General features: G+C 40.1%; 1 protein-coding gene across 7 annotated transcripts in view; it reads right to left on the reverse strand.

Annotated features, from left to right (window-relative positions):
• Positions 1 to 13,110, reverse strand: part of BtbVII (BTB-protein-VII) — a 346,577-nt gene that overhangs the window by 217,723 nt on the left and 115,744 nt on the right. The window lies entirely within an intron of this gene.

Here is a 13,110-nt window from a genome sequence, read left to right on the forward strand (position 1 = left end):
GGTATTTCATTGCCTGGACCGTGCTTCTGCCTTTCATAAAACCGAATTGATTTTCTGGAATGTACCCACTGGAGGCTTCTAGTAATCTTTCATTTAGTATCTTCGTGAAAACTTTAAAGGATGCATTTTCTAGTGCTACTCCTCTAAATGAGTCTAGTGACGTTCTGCTCCCATTTCCTTTGAACAGTATCTTTAGATGATACAGATATTGATTCCCATAGGTAATCTGAAATATTTGTTCTGAATGTGTAAATTTATAATACCAATTAAATGGTCCGTTATTGGACATTATAAATTTTTCCAGCTAACTCATTCCTGGTTGCCAGCGTTTCGCCCCCATGTGCTAGGCTGGGCTCATCAGTTGGTACCTAGCACACCCACCAAGACGCTGGCTAGTGCATACCGTGAAGGCCACTGCGTAGGCTAACTGTAGCCACTGGTAGTGCCAATGCACTATAAGAGACTCCATCTCATTACCAAAAATTGCTGCCTGCTTGGCCATCAGACGATACAGATGTTGATTCCCATAGGGAATCTGAAATATTTGTTCTGAATGAGTAAATTTATAATACCAATATAAATGGTCCGTTATTGGACATTATAAATTTTTCCAGCTAACTCATTCCTGGTTGCCAGCGTTTCGCCCCCATGTGCTAGGCTGGGCTCATCAGTTGGTACCTAGCACACCCACCAAGACGCTGGCTAGTGCATACCGTGGAGGCCACTGCGTAGGCTAACTGTAGCCACCGGTAGTGCCAATGCACTATGAGAGACACCATCTCATTACCAAAAATTGATGCCTGCTTGGCCATCAGATGATACAGATGTTGATTCCCATAGGGAATCTGAAATATTTCTTCTGAATGAGTAAATTTATAATACCAATATAAATGGTCCGTTATTGGACATTATAAATTTTTCCAGCTAACTCATTCCTGGTTGCCAGCGTTTCGCCCCCATGTGCTAGGCTGGGCTCATCAGTTGATACCTAGCACACCCACCAAGACGCTGGCTAGTGCATATCGTGGAGGCCACTGCGTAGGCTAACTGTAGCCACCGGTAGTGCCAATGCACTATGAGAGACACCATCTCATTACCAAAAATTGATGCCTGCTTGGCCATCAGATGATACAGATGCTGATTCCCATAGGGAATCTGAAATATTTCTTCTGAATGAGTAAATTTATAATACCAATATAAATGGTCCGTTATTGGACATTATATATTTTTCCAGCTAACTCATTCCTGGTTGCCAGCGTTTCGCCCCCATGTGCTAGGCTGGGCTCATCAGTTGGTACCTAGCACACCCACCAAGACGCTGGCTAGTGCATACCGTGGAGGCCACTGCATAGGCTAACTGTAGCCACCGGTAGTGCCAATGCACTGAGAGACTCCATCTCATTACCAAAAATTGATGCCTGCTTGGCCATCAGATGATACAGATGTTGATTCCCATAGGGAACGCAGTGGCCTCCACGGTATGCACTGGCCAGCATCTTGGTGGGTGTGCTAGGTACCAACTGATGAGCCCAGCCTAGCACATGGGGGCGAAACGCTGGCAACCAGGAATGAGTTAGCTGGAAAAATTTATAATGTCCAATAACGGACCATTTATATTGGTATTATAAATTTACTCATTCAGAAGAAATATTTCAGATTCCCTATGGGAATCAACATCTGTATCATCTGATGGCCAAGCAGGCAGCAATTTTTGGTAATGAGATGGAGTCTCTCATAGTGCATTGGCACTACCGGTGGCTACAGTTAGCCTACGCAGTGGCCTCCACGGTATGTACTACTAGCCAGCGTCTTGGTGGGTGTGCTAGTACCAACTGATGAGCCCAGCCTAGCACATGGGGGCGAAACGCTGGCAACCAGGAATGAGTTAGCTGGAAAAACTTATAATGTCCAATAACGGACCATTTATATTGGTATTAGTATCTTTAGAGTCGCTGTGTTCCATCCCTCTGGTATTATCCCAGTCTGTATACATTCGTTCATAAGGTCTTTCCACAGTTCTTTCATCTCGCCAAGCAAGTCTTTTAAGTGTTCCATGTAAATTTTGTCTGGTCCTGCGGGTTTCTTGTTTCTCCCTCCTTGTATTGCTTTCCTAATTTCATACTTTGTTATTGGCTCCAGAGCATATGTGCGCTTTGCTGTTTCTATGTCATATGCTTGCTTCAGCCCTTCCTTATTCAGTATGTTCGAGAAATGATGTTCCCAGTTTTCCATATGAATTTCTCCTGTTGCGATTGACGTCTTCTTTTTCAGCGCTATGTATGGGTCCGATTTTGCTTCCTCGGCTTGTTTCCTTCCTTGTTTCTCTGTGTATTCTTCTTTTTTCTTTTTTATTAGTTCTTTATATTTTTTCCTTTTCTCTGCATATGCTGTTAGGTCGTCTGGGCGTTTGTATAATTCTGCTACATTCAGGGCCTTTAGAGTTGCTTTTCTTTCCTTGTAACACTCTCGGTCAAACCAAGCTTGTGCGTGTCTTCTTTCCTTTACTATTATAGCTTTCGTTATTACTTTCGTGGCTGTTTCTAGGGCTTCTTCTAGTCTTTCTTCTTCTATTAGGTTTCTCGCTTTTCCTGTGTTTTCCTTGCTTTCTTCTGTTGTTTCCCGCTGGATTTTTCTGGTATACATACTTGGTGTTTTTGCTTCCTTCCTATTTTGTTGGATTTCCATCCATAGGCGTGTCATTATAGGTATGTGTTTCCTTATTGGTACTGCCGATGAGTTCCATAGGCCTTCTTGTTTACACAATTGTAGTTGTACTCCTCTAAAAAACAGTAGGTCGATGGCGCTATGACCGTTCTGTGCAAAGTAGGTTGGTGTTTCTTTTTTGTTCGCTATTCTGAAGCCTTCTTCTTCCAGTGTCTCAAGAAGGATGCAAGTTTTGGTATTTTCTTTGTCTATCCTGCAGTTAAAATCTCCGGCAAGTATTACGTTCCTTTCTGCTTTCGTTTGTTCTATGGCTATAGATATTTTATCCATTATGTTTTCTATAGATGTATTTGGCTGAATATAAATTCCTATTATCGTAATTTCTGATGTGATTATTGTGACCATGTTTTCCTCCTTGATGATTCGCTTGATATCTCCCAGTTTCCCTTTTATGAAAATTGTAACTCCCCCTGCTGGTCTTCCTTCCGTCGGGGTCACTAGTGTGTGTATACTATAGTAACCTTAAGTCCATAATTTCTGTGAGGAATGTCTCTGTCAGTATCATAACATCTGTGTCCATTGTCTTCTGTGATATGTGGGGTATTGCATTTCTTATTCCCTCTATATTCCATAATAATACACTTATTTCCGTGCTCAACCGAGGTTCCTTCTTCTTTGGCAATTGGTGAGATGTTTACTGAAGTTCCACCCCTTGTTCTTCCTCCGGTCTCCTATCATATCTCCGAAAGCGAAATCTTCTGACTTTTATTCCCTGTGGCCAGAAATCCACGCTCTGTGCATCTTCCAGATAGATATATGGGAAACAGACCTTAAAAGCTTTTCTGTCTCCCAGTGTATGAAGTTCTTCATATTCTATGTGTCCTATAACGCCATTCCTTTCCAAGAATTTTCTTATATTTGTTGCAGTGGTGCTCTGTTTAAGCCGACCTACGTGCAGCCATGCCATTTTTTCTGCGGCTTCTAGTTCACCGTCATTCTTTTGTCTTTGGTTGGTTAAGGGCGATATGTTATTCCATTTGTTTCTCGTTTCCCTTATTGTGTCTCTCTGGTGATTTTGATTCTTTTCTTTGCATGTACTGGTGCTTGTTTCATCGAATGCATTTTGTGCTGTCCTGACCGTGTGGTTTATTTTTGTTGAATTTCACTATTACTGAGTATATCGCGCAAGCAAGCAACTTTCTTCTCAGCCATCTTGTCAACAACAGAATACCGATTTCTCAATCAATATTTTAATCAATTATCTTTGACTAAGAAGCATACCAGAGCACTCTGGTGACACTTTTAGACATCAAGAACAGATTTCAAGTAGAAATGTTTCCAGAAAAAGCCAACAGATGTCACATGTCTCCAATATGCGACCTTGCATTCCAGCGTATTAGGCCGCTTGTGGAGTCCTAGCCCAGATATGCTCGAGCGCGTATCAGTCTGCTTACAGGTGCATAGGAGTTAAAGAAACAAATTTATATAAGGAAAAAGGCAAAAATAACTCCAAATTAACACCGCTATTACACGAGATCGAGAACAGTAGATACAGACCCACACCCGTAAACACAGGGAGTAAAGAAAGTGAATTGGACTGGGATCGTGCAACAAGCTATCCAACCTGAAACGTCTGTGAACATAACTCCTGACTTAAACCAACAGTGAATCCATCTTTTGAACTTAGAAAAGGACAAACAGATGATGATGATGATGATTGTTGTTTTAAGGGGCCTAACATCGAAGGACATCGGCCCAAAAGGACAAACAAGTGGATCAACCTTTTCTATATATTTTCCAGCACAGTACAATGCGACTAGGAAGAAGACAAGAATTCAATGAAAGAAGAAGCACAATCCAGTTAAAAACATTTCTTCAAGATTACAACACCCACTTCTAGTATTAAAATGAAATGGCGTATGGCTTTTAGTGCCGGAGGACATGTTCGGCTCGCCAGGTGCAGGTCTTTCTATTTGACTCCCGTAGGCGACCTGCGCGTCGTGATGATGATGAAATGATGATGAAGACAACACATACACCCAGCCCCCGGGCCATTGAAATTAACCAATTAACGTTAAAATCACCGACCCGGTCGGGAATCGAACCCGGGACCCTCACAACCGAAGGCCAGTACGCTGACCGTTCAGCCGAGTCAGACACTTCTAGTATTAAAACAATAAGAGATTTTAATTACGCCTTTAGGACTTAAATAGATACTAAAGACATTTTAGCTCAATAAGATAGAAGTTCTTAACTTATTTTAAATTAACTTCCTCATAACACCTGTACCTGTACACTTCCCATACGTCCTTTACTAACAATAGTTTTGAAGTCATAAAAGGATTTTATAATGTGCCTACTTTAATGCTTTTTTATCTAAGCTTTTGTGTATACAGCTGATGATGACTGCAAAGTGATCGAAACATGTACTGTTATTTTTAATAATATTATAAATTGCCAACGGCAAAATAAAAAGGTATCGATTAGGTTGAAAATATTTTCTTACGAAACCATTAGATTATATCATCGATACGACTATGAAGTGGATAGTTTGTAATTGATGGGTATTGTCAAGAAACCATCAATGAAAATGTACTGAGTGGCTCATACAGTTAGTATGAGGCACACAACAGTAGGCCACGCTCCACATGCTGTAATGATAGGTTAACTTCATAGACACCGTACTGAATTGAGAATGTTACTTTTCTACCAGCTGAAAGAAATGTCTGCTCGTAACCGGAGATCGTGCCAGCTATTTAGACATATATTCATGTGCCATCCTTGACTCACCATTTGACAACTTCCAACTTTCACTGTTTTCAAGACAATTACTCAAGAAAGTTTTAAAGGGAAGCATTAAGAAAACATGTCTTTAACATGATGCAATGCAATGCAACCAAGAATTTTAGATCTCACTAAGATCCCTATTTTAATTCTATTTTACATTTAACTCTTATACGCTCAGCGAGCCGATCTGTTGACTCGAGTAGTATTGCTTAAAACACTCAGCATGCCGATCTATCGGCTCTGTGTTCGGATGGTTGTATTAGTACTTTAATGGACTCCCAGATGTCGGGAAAAGACAACAATAGTAGCTTTTGGGTTTAGTTTACACTTTTCTCGAGAGATAGAGACACTAAGCTCATCTGTTTGGAACAAATGAAGTTATCAAACTGCGTATGTTTATCGCATGACGAGCTGAAGTGTGCTGCTTGCAAGTACAGTCTCCTATAACCTTCAAAATACGTGTTTTCCTTCGTTTTATTGTTTCCATTTTAATAGTAGTTTATTGTTTATTATATTTTGTTTACATTCAACATTTATCGGTGTTCTCAAGTGAAGTTTAGTTTAACATTTTGTGTTATTAGATTTCCGTCCCACAAGTAGTAGGCCTAATTTTTTTAATGGCTGGTCCAAGTTATAGGCTAAATAATTCCGATGTTTTGGATTATTTAAATGCTTTAGACGATGACAGTGACTTTATAGCCGATAGTGATTCGGATTTTAGTCCAACTCATTGGCTGAATGATCAGCGTTGAGGCCATCAGTTCAGAGGGCCCGGGTTTGATTCGCAGCCAGGTCGGGGATTTTAATCGCCTTTGATTAATTCTTCTGACCTGGGGACTGGGTGTTTGTGTTTGTCCCAACACTTTCCTCTTCATATTCAGACAGCACACTACACTACAAACCACCAGAGAAACACGCGATAGTGATTACATCCCTCCATATAGGGTTGGCGTCAGCAATGGCACCCGGCCATAAAACAGAGCCAAATCCACATGTGCGACATAGTTCGCACCCGCGACCCCACAAGTGTGTAAAAAGCTGTAGATAAAGAAGAATAGTGATTCGGATTTTACAAGTAGTGATCATAGAATGTTTTCCAAAACACAAATGCCGACTCCGGAAGGTATGTGTACAGTTCTTTACGTCATGTGCTATAACTCATGACTAAATAAGAATGCAATAAACAAAATTATATCATGTTATACAGAACTAAATGCTCTTATTTTCAGAATGACTGAACAACAATATCACTAAAGAACAGATTACCTATCTAGTATTTGAAAACCAATTTTTATATTTTGTAATATATTTTATAATTTTCAATTTTTTTGTAGTAAAATATGCCATTTTGGGATTTTTTTTCCTAAAACTATATTGATTAGTGTACTATTGTGATTTTTTTCAATTTTTGTATCAGGAGATTTCTTTACATGGCAATTTTTTACAATTTAACATGCATAATCATGTAAAATGGTCTGAGTGTTTTGGGCTTGACTGGTGAAAATAGCCTGAGAGCAGAAGGGTTAAGTGTTGTATACATTGTTCATTTCAGGATCTGATAATAATAATAATAATAATAATAATAATAATAATAATAATAATAATAATAATAATAATAATAATAATAATAATGTTATTGGCTTTACATCCCACTAACTACTTTTTTATGGTTTTCTGAGACTCCAAGGTGCCAGAATTTAGTCCCATTGGAGTTCTTTTACATGCCAGTAAATCTACCAACACAAGGCTGACATATTTCAGCACCTTCAAATACCACCAGACTGAGCCACGATCGAACCTGCCAAGTTGGAGCCAGAAGGCCAGCGCTTCAACTGTCTGAGCCACTCAGGTCGGCATTTCAGGATCTCTAGATGCCTTTAATGCATTTTAATGTCATTTGTGTACATTTGGACATTTGTTTTAGTTAGATGTGTTCACATGTTGGACACTGCTATTCACAATAGGCTGGTCATTTGGAGAGCCCAAAATGTGGGGAAGAGATTGACGCCACTTTTCAATTTCATCTCGTGGTATTGCGCGGACTGGCAGAAAAGTAAGAGATGCCATGCCCCCCCCCCCCACACACACACAGGGTTAAAAAATCAACAAAGCCCTAAAACTTTAGGCTACAAGAGAGACATTTCATCTTCAAGATTCCATCCACAGAGAAGAAAAAATATGCTAGCCGGCAATGTGTGTTGTGTCAGAAAATAGGTGTTAGGCAAGATATAAGGAAAATGTATGTTGCCTCTGGAAATATGCCCCTGTGATTCAACCCGTTTCGAGGCATACCATACTTGACAACATGCATAGGTAAGAAACAAATACATTTTATTAGTATTTCAAGAAAAGTATTTTACCGGGCGAGTTGGCCGTGCGCGTAGAGGCGCGCGGCTGTGAGCTTGCATCCGGGAGATAGTAGGTTCGAATCCCACTATCGGCAGCCCTGAAAATGGTTTTCCGTGATTTCCCATTTTCACGCCAGGCAAATGCTGGGGCTGTACCTTAATTAAGGCCACAGCCGCTTCCTTCCAACTCCTAGGCCTTTCCTATCCCATCGTCGCCATAAGACCTATCTGTGTCGGTGCGACGTAAAGCCCCTAGCAAAAAAAAAAAAAAAAAAAAGTATTTTATTCCCAAAACATCCAGTAAGTGGTTTGTGGCGTACAGTGTTCTTCCCAGAAATTTTCGTCCGCCGGGTGGCAGGAATGAGTAGCCGGGCGTAAAATACAACGTAAAAAATTAATGTGATAACATTTCAATTTATTCCCCTCAGCGCATTAACAATAATATCAGAAATGTAAACGTCAATAGCAAAATTGATCTATTGTAGCATTATTATTACGAACAAGACATAACAGACTATGTCGAACTTCTAGTGTTCCACTGCTTGTTCATATAATCACCGGGGCTAGTAACTTGGTTGCTGTGAAGTATTATACGGGTTTGTGACATCATGGGGAATCGAGTGCTCACATGCGATTGCATGCTAATCCAGAAGCTGTGAGCTCGCATCCAGGATATAATGGGTTCAAAACCCACTGTTGGCAGCACTGAAGATGGTCAAGCAAATGCTGGGTCTGTACCTTAATTAAGGCCACGGCCGCTTCCTTCTCATTCCCAGGCCTTTCCTGTACCATCATCGCCATAAGACCTATCTGTGCCGGTGCGACGTAAAGCAAATAGCAAAAGAAAAGGCTAATCCAGATACCAATGCGCACAACAATACGTGATGCTCAAGCTACACGTTTAAACTCCGATGTAATTGATGCAATTATGCTACCAATACTGAAGATTTATTGTTTAAATAAACAGTTTTACAATATTTACATTTTAATTTGAGGGAAACAATGATCAAATATGTATTACATAGCTGCCAACCTTTAGAAATCAAAAATAGGAAGATGTTTTAATTCTTGGATATCATCACATATATTGCGCCACGGTCTAAGTGATAAATAAATTAAAAGAAATAAGTTTCATAATGATAGATCCGTATTGAACTGTGATTACAATAGAGTAAAATAATATATTAATATTGGTCCACCTTTTCAATACAAAATGAAAATTACATAGGGACTAGTTTCGACCTAGTAATAGGTCATCATCAGCCTGAAGTAAGTCAAAGATCGAAGAAAACATAAACAATGTAAACACAAGTACAGTCTCTTTAAAGGTACATACCAAGTGAGTAGAGATATATTAAAAATAATAACTCATCCAAATTGACGAAGCACTGAGCGGAATTTATGTAAAGTTCGGTGCGCCGTATATTATAAAAGACCACTGTGCACTAAATGATGCAATAAAGAAGAATAGTAGGTTGAATGCTGGCTTCTTCTTAGCTGTTGTATAATCGAAGAAGATTACGTCGTGTTTTATAAGGTATTGATAAAGGACAGGATAAAAGGCAAGCATACCTACAGTTACAATGTGATTTGATCATTAAATTTAAAATCTTAAACAAAAAAACCCATTAAAATAGTTACAAGAAAATGTACCTAATCACTCTCATTTATGACACATACATATGAATAACAATACAGTCAAACCTCGATATCTCGAAACTCCATTACTCGAATTTTCAGTATCTTGAAGTAACTTAGATTTTCTGGCCGTTTGTCCTATTCTTCACGTGTATTTATTTCCCTACTCTCAAAATTCGGTTATACGAATTTCTCGATTTCTCGAAGCAAACATTTCCTCCCTTGAAGGAAAAGATATTCTGTAACTCGAATTTTGTGCAACATTAACTCTGCAATACGACAATTGCATTTTGTGAGGAACAGTTAACAAATAAAGGAAAGGGTTCCAGTGAAGCTGGAAACTAATATGACAGGAACTTCTAGTGATCGGCATATCGGCAAAGCCTCACCGTTTCTCGGGTGTCAGTTAATTACCGGTCACATACGAAAGCAAGCCCAGAAGTCGCGGATGGAAAACTCCATTTACGAAACTCGGCTACGTGGTACTGACAAACGTTTCAACGTGAACGGAGGAAAGGTTAACCACAACAAACAGAAGAGACTAACGGACTTTTTCCAAACGTGTTAACGGAGCTATGTTTCTTATTTCACTACTGCATGTGTCTACTGTATCCTAACTGTATTCTAAAAAGTTACTATAATGAAAAATGAAAATCTACAGCCTGTTTCCAGTCATTCGACCGGGTCAGGAATGGAATGATTGAAGCCCCCATCTAGTGGCGAGGGTAGGAATTGTGCCGGCTGCCGAAGCCTGTCGCACTCCTCTGGGGCAATGATTAATGAATGACAGATGAAATTAAATGATTTTGGAGAGTGTTGCTAGAATGAATTATGACATGGAAAACCGGAGTACAGTACCTGTAGAAAAACCTGTTGCGCCTCCGCTTTGTCCAGCACAAATCTCACATTGAGTGCCGCCTGAGCCACGGAGGCTTTAAAATGTTACTATAATAAGGGTTATAATTAAAGTGATGCCATAAATAGAGTTTCTTTGTATATTTTTATGTGCCGTACCGTTAAACGTACAACCGTAACATATTCAGTAAAAGCCCGTAGATACATACGATTAAATTATGTGCTATACATGCTCAAAAACAGTATTCTCTATATCTCGAAAATTCGATAACTCGAAATAAAATTTATCTCCTGAGGTGATCCGCATAATAGTTTCCTTTATTAGACTGTAAACTGAATGGAAATTAAATTTTATAGTATCTCTGAACACCTAGAGATAATGTTTGTTATGATTTCTGGCCATAACATGAAAATACCAGAAACTGTCAACAACACAGCTCCCTGAAACATTCAACTCATTAAAATTATGAAGTAATAAGAAACAAAAATGCAGTGAAATACGCGAAACTAGCGCATACAAAACAGATAGGTATGTCTAATACATTATTAATATACGACTTAACCGCTAGAAAAAACACATGGCATACAATTACAACGAAATTACGCACAGTGACGATGTTAAGAGTGCGCAAACCACACAATAAGAAACTCATTCTTTCGTCCCGATTAACCAGGAATGAGTTAGCTGGAAAAGTTATAATGTCCAATAACGGACCATTTATATTGGTATTATAAATTTACTCATTCGGAAAAAAATATTTCATATTCCCTATAGGAATCAACATCTATATCAACCGATTAACTGAGTCGCAAGCGCTCGCTAGCCTCTCTTGCTTGTAGAACGATTGACATCCCGAATCCCCAGCGTAAAGCACACATGCTGTTGTAGCAGGAAACACGATATTATACACGGAGGCGACGGTTGACACACTCGCGAAATAAAGCATCAAATAAAAATGCTTGAAAATTAGGTTGGGTAAATTACACAAGCACATAAGAATTTATCCTTCATCCTAGGTCCTAGGGGAAGAGTATTGACTGTACTGGAGGTTATATTGGTCATAAATAGGGAGAATTAAAAATAAATCGGAAAAGGAGGTAAAAAAACGGAAAGTTTTCGGGTAAATCGGAAGAGTTGGCAGGTATGGTATTATGTACCAAGCATATTCCTAGGTTATGTTAGCCGGGCGTCTGTAAAACTGGCAGGGTGGTACGCCCATTAAAAAGGTCCTAGGGAGAACACTGTTGTAGAATACTGTGGATAAGCATATTCCTAGGTTATGTTAGCCGGGCGGTCTGTAAAACTGGCAGGGTGGTACGCCCATTAAAAAGGTCCTAGGGAGAACACTGTTGTAGAATACTGTGGATGAGTCCTAGTTTGTAAATCATGGGCAATGGCTGAGTGGCCTAGTAAGTGGTCCTGAGAGTCGGGATACCAGCTGCTATGGAATGGGAGTGGCCAACTTGGACACATTCTGAGTCATGGCCCTCCTTGTGCTTAGGCAGCTAGGATTACGCAATCCACCATTGGTCCCTAACACAGGGCCTCTCAAATGCCCAAAATCTCACGCGTGCAGACAGCGGCACAGAGTTCCTCTGGACAGTGCACCGGTCCCGTTCAGCTCGGATTTGGAGCGCTAGGAGCAAGTGAGGAACAGGGAGACGGGGAGCAAGCGAGACAGGTGTGGGGAAAGAGAGAGACAGCGCTATTGCTCCAAATCGAGGAGTCTGCACTCTGGTCAACCAAGCGAAGTCGTCTTTTGCACCATGCACAGTGCATGCACCAGGCACATGCACCCTGAGAGGCCCTGCCCTAACACGTTAGATCGAGATCCTTACTTGGACTGTGTAAGTAACGGTACATCCTGCTTCACAGAATTTTCAGTGAATGCGCACAGAACATTTTAAGCAAGCCTCGGACCTAAGGAAGTAACGGAGTCTTACCCCCACTTGACAGGCGAAGAACTCCTTGGAAACAACTTGGCGAACAAAAAGAGGATATTATAAAGTGTAACTGACGGGCGTTAAAAGGGGAAGGCCAAAGAGTGGGGGTCAGACTGTTCATCAGGAATACTATTACATGCAACATAGCTTCTGTTAGGCACGTAAATGAGCAAATGATGTGGGTAGATTTGGCAGCTGGAAGAATTAGGACAAGAATTGTACCAGTGTATTCACCATGTGAGGGTGCAAACGAGAAAGAAGTGACAAGTTTTATGAAGCATTTAGTGACATCGTAGAAAGGGTGAACGGCAAGGATAGGATAATAGTAATGGGCGATTTCAATGCAAGAGTTGGAAATAGAACTCAAGGATATGAAAGGGTGACTGGTAAATGCAGGGAAGATATGGAAGCTAATAGGAATGGGAAGCGTTTGTTAACCTTCCGCGCCAGTACGGGATTAGCAGTTATGAATACATTCTTCAAGCATAAGACTATTCACCGCTACACATGGGAGAGTAGGGCCACAAGATCCATAATAGATTATATCTTAACAGACTCTGAATTCAGGAAATCTGTTAGGAATGTGCAGGTTTTCCAGTGATTTTTCAATGATACGGACCACTATCTGATCTGTAGTGAACTAAGTATCTCCAGGTCTACAACAGAAAAACTGAAATCTGTCTGCAGACCAATAATGGTATATAATCTCAAGGACGAATAAATTAGAGGAAGGTACATGGATGTGATTGGTGAAAAGTTTCCAACAATAGACAGTAAGTAGGTTCAGGATGTAGGAAGAGAATGGGTGGCATACAGGGATGATACACGAGAAACAGTAAAGGAATGCCTAGGAACAACTGTGTGTAAAGATGGG

This window comes from Anabrus simplex, chromosome 5 (assembly GCF_040414725.1).
Source record: "Anabrus simplex isolate iqAnaSimp1 chromosome 5, ASM4041472v1, whole genome shotgun sequence".
Classification (NCBI taxonomy): domain Eukaryota; kingdom Metazoa; phylum Arthropoda; class Insecta; order Orthoptera; family Tettigoniidae; genus Anabrus; species Anabrus simplex.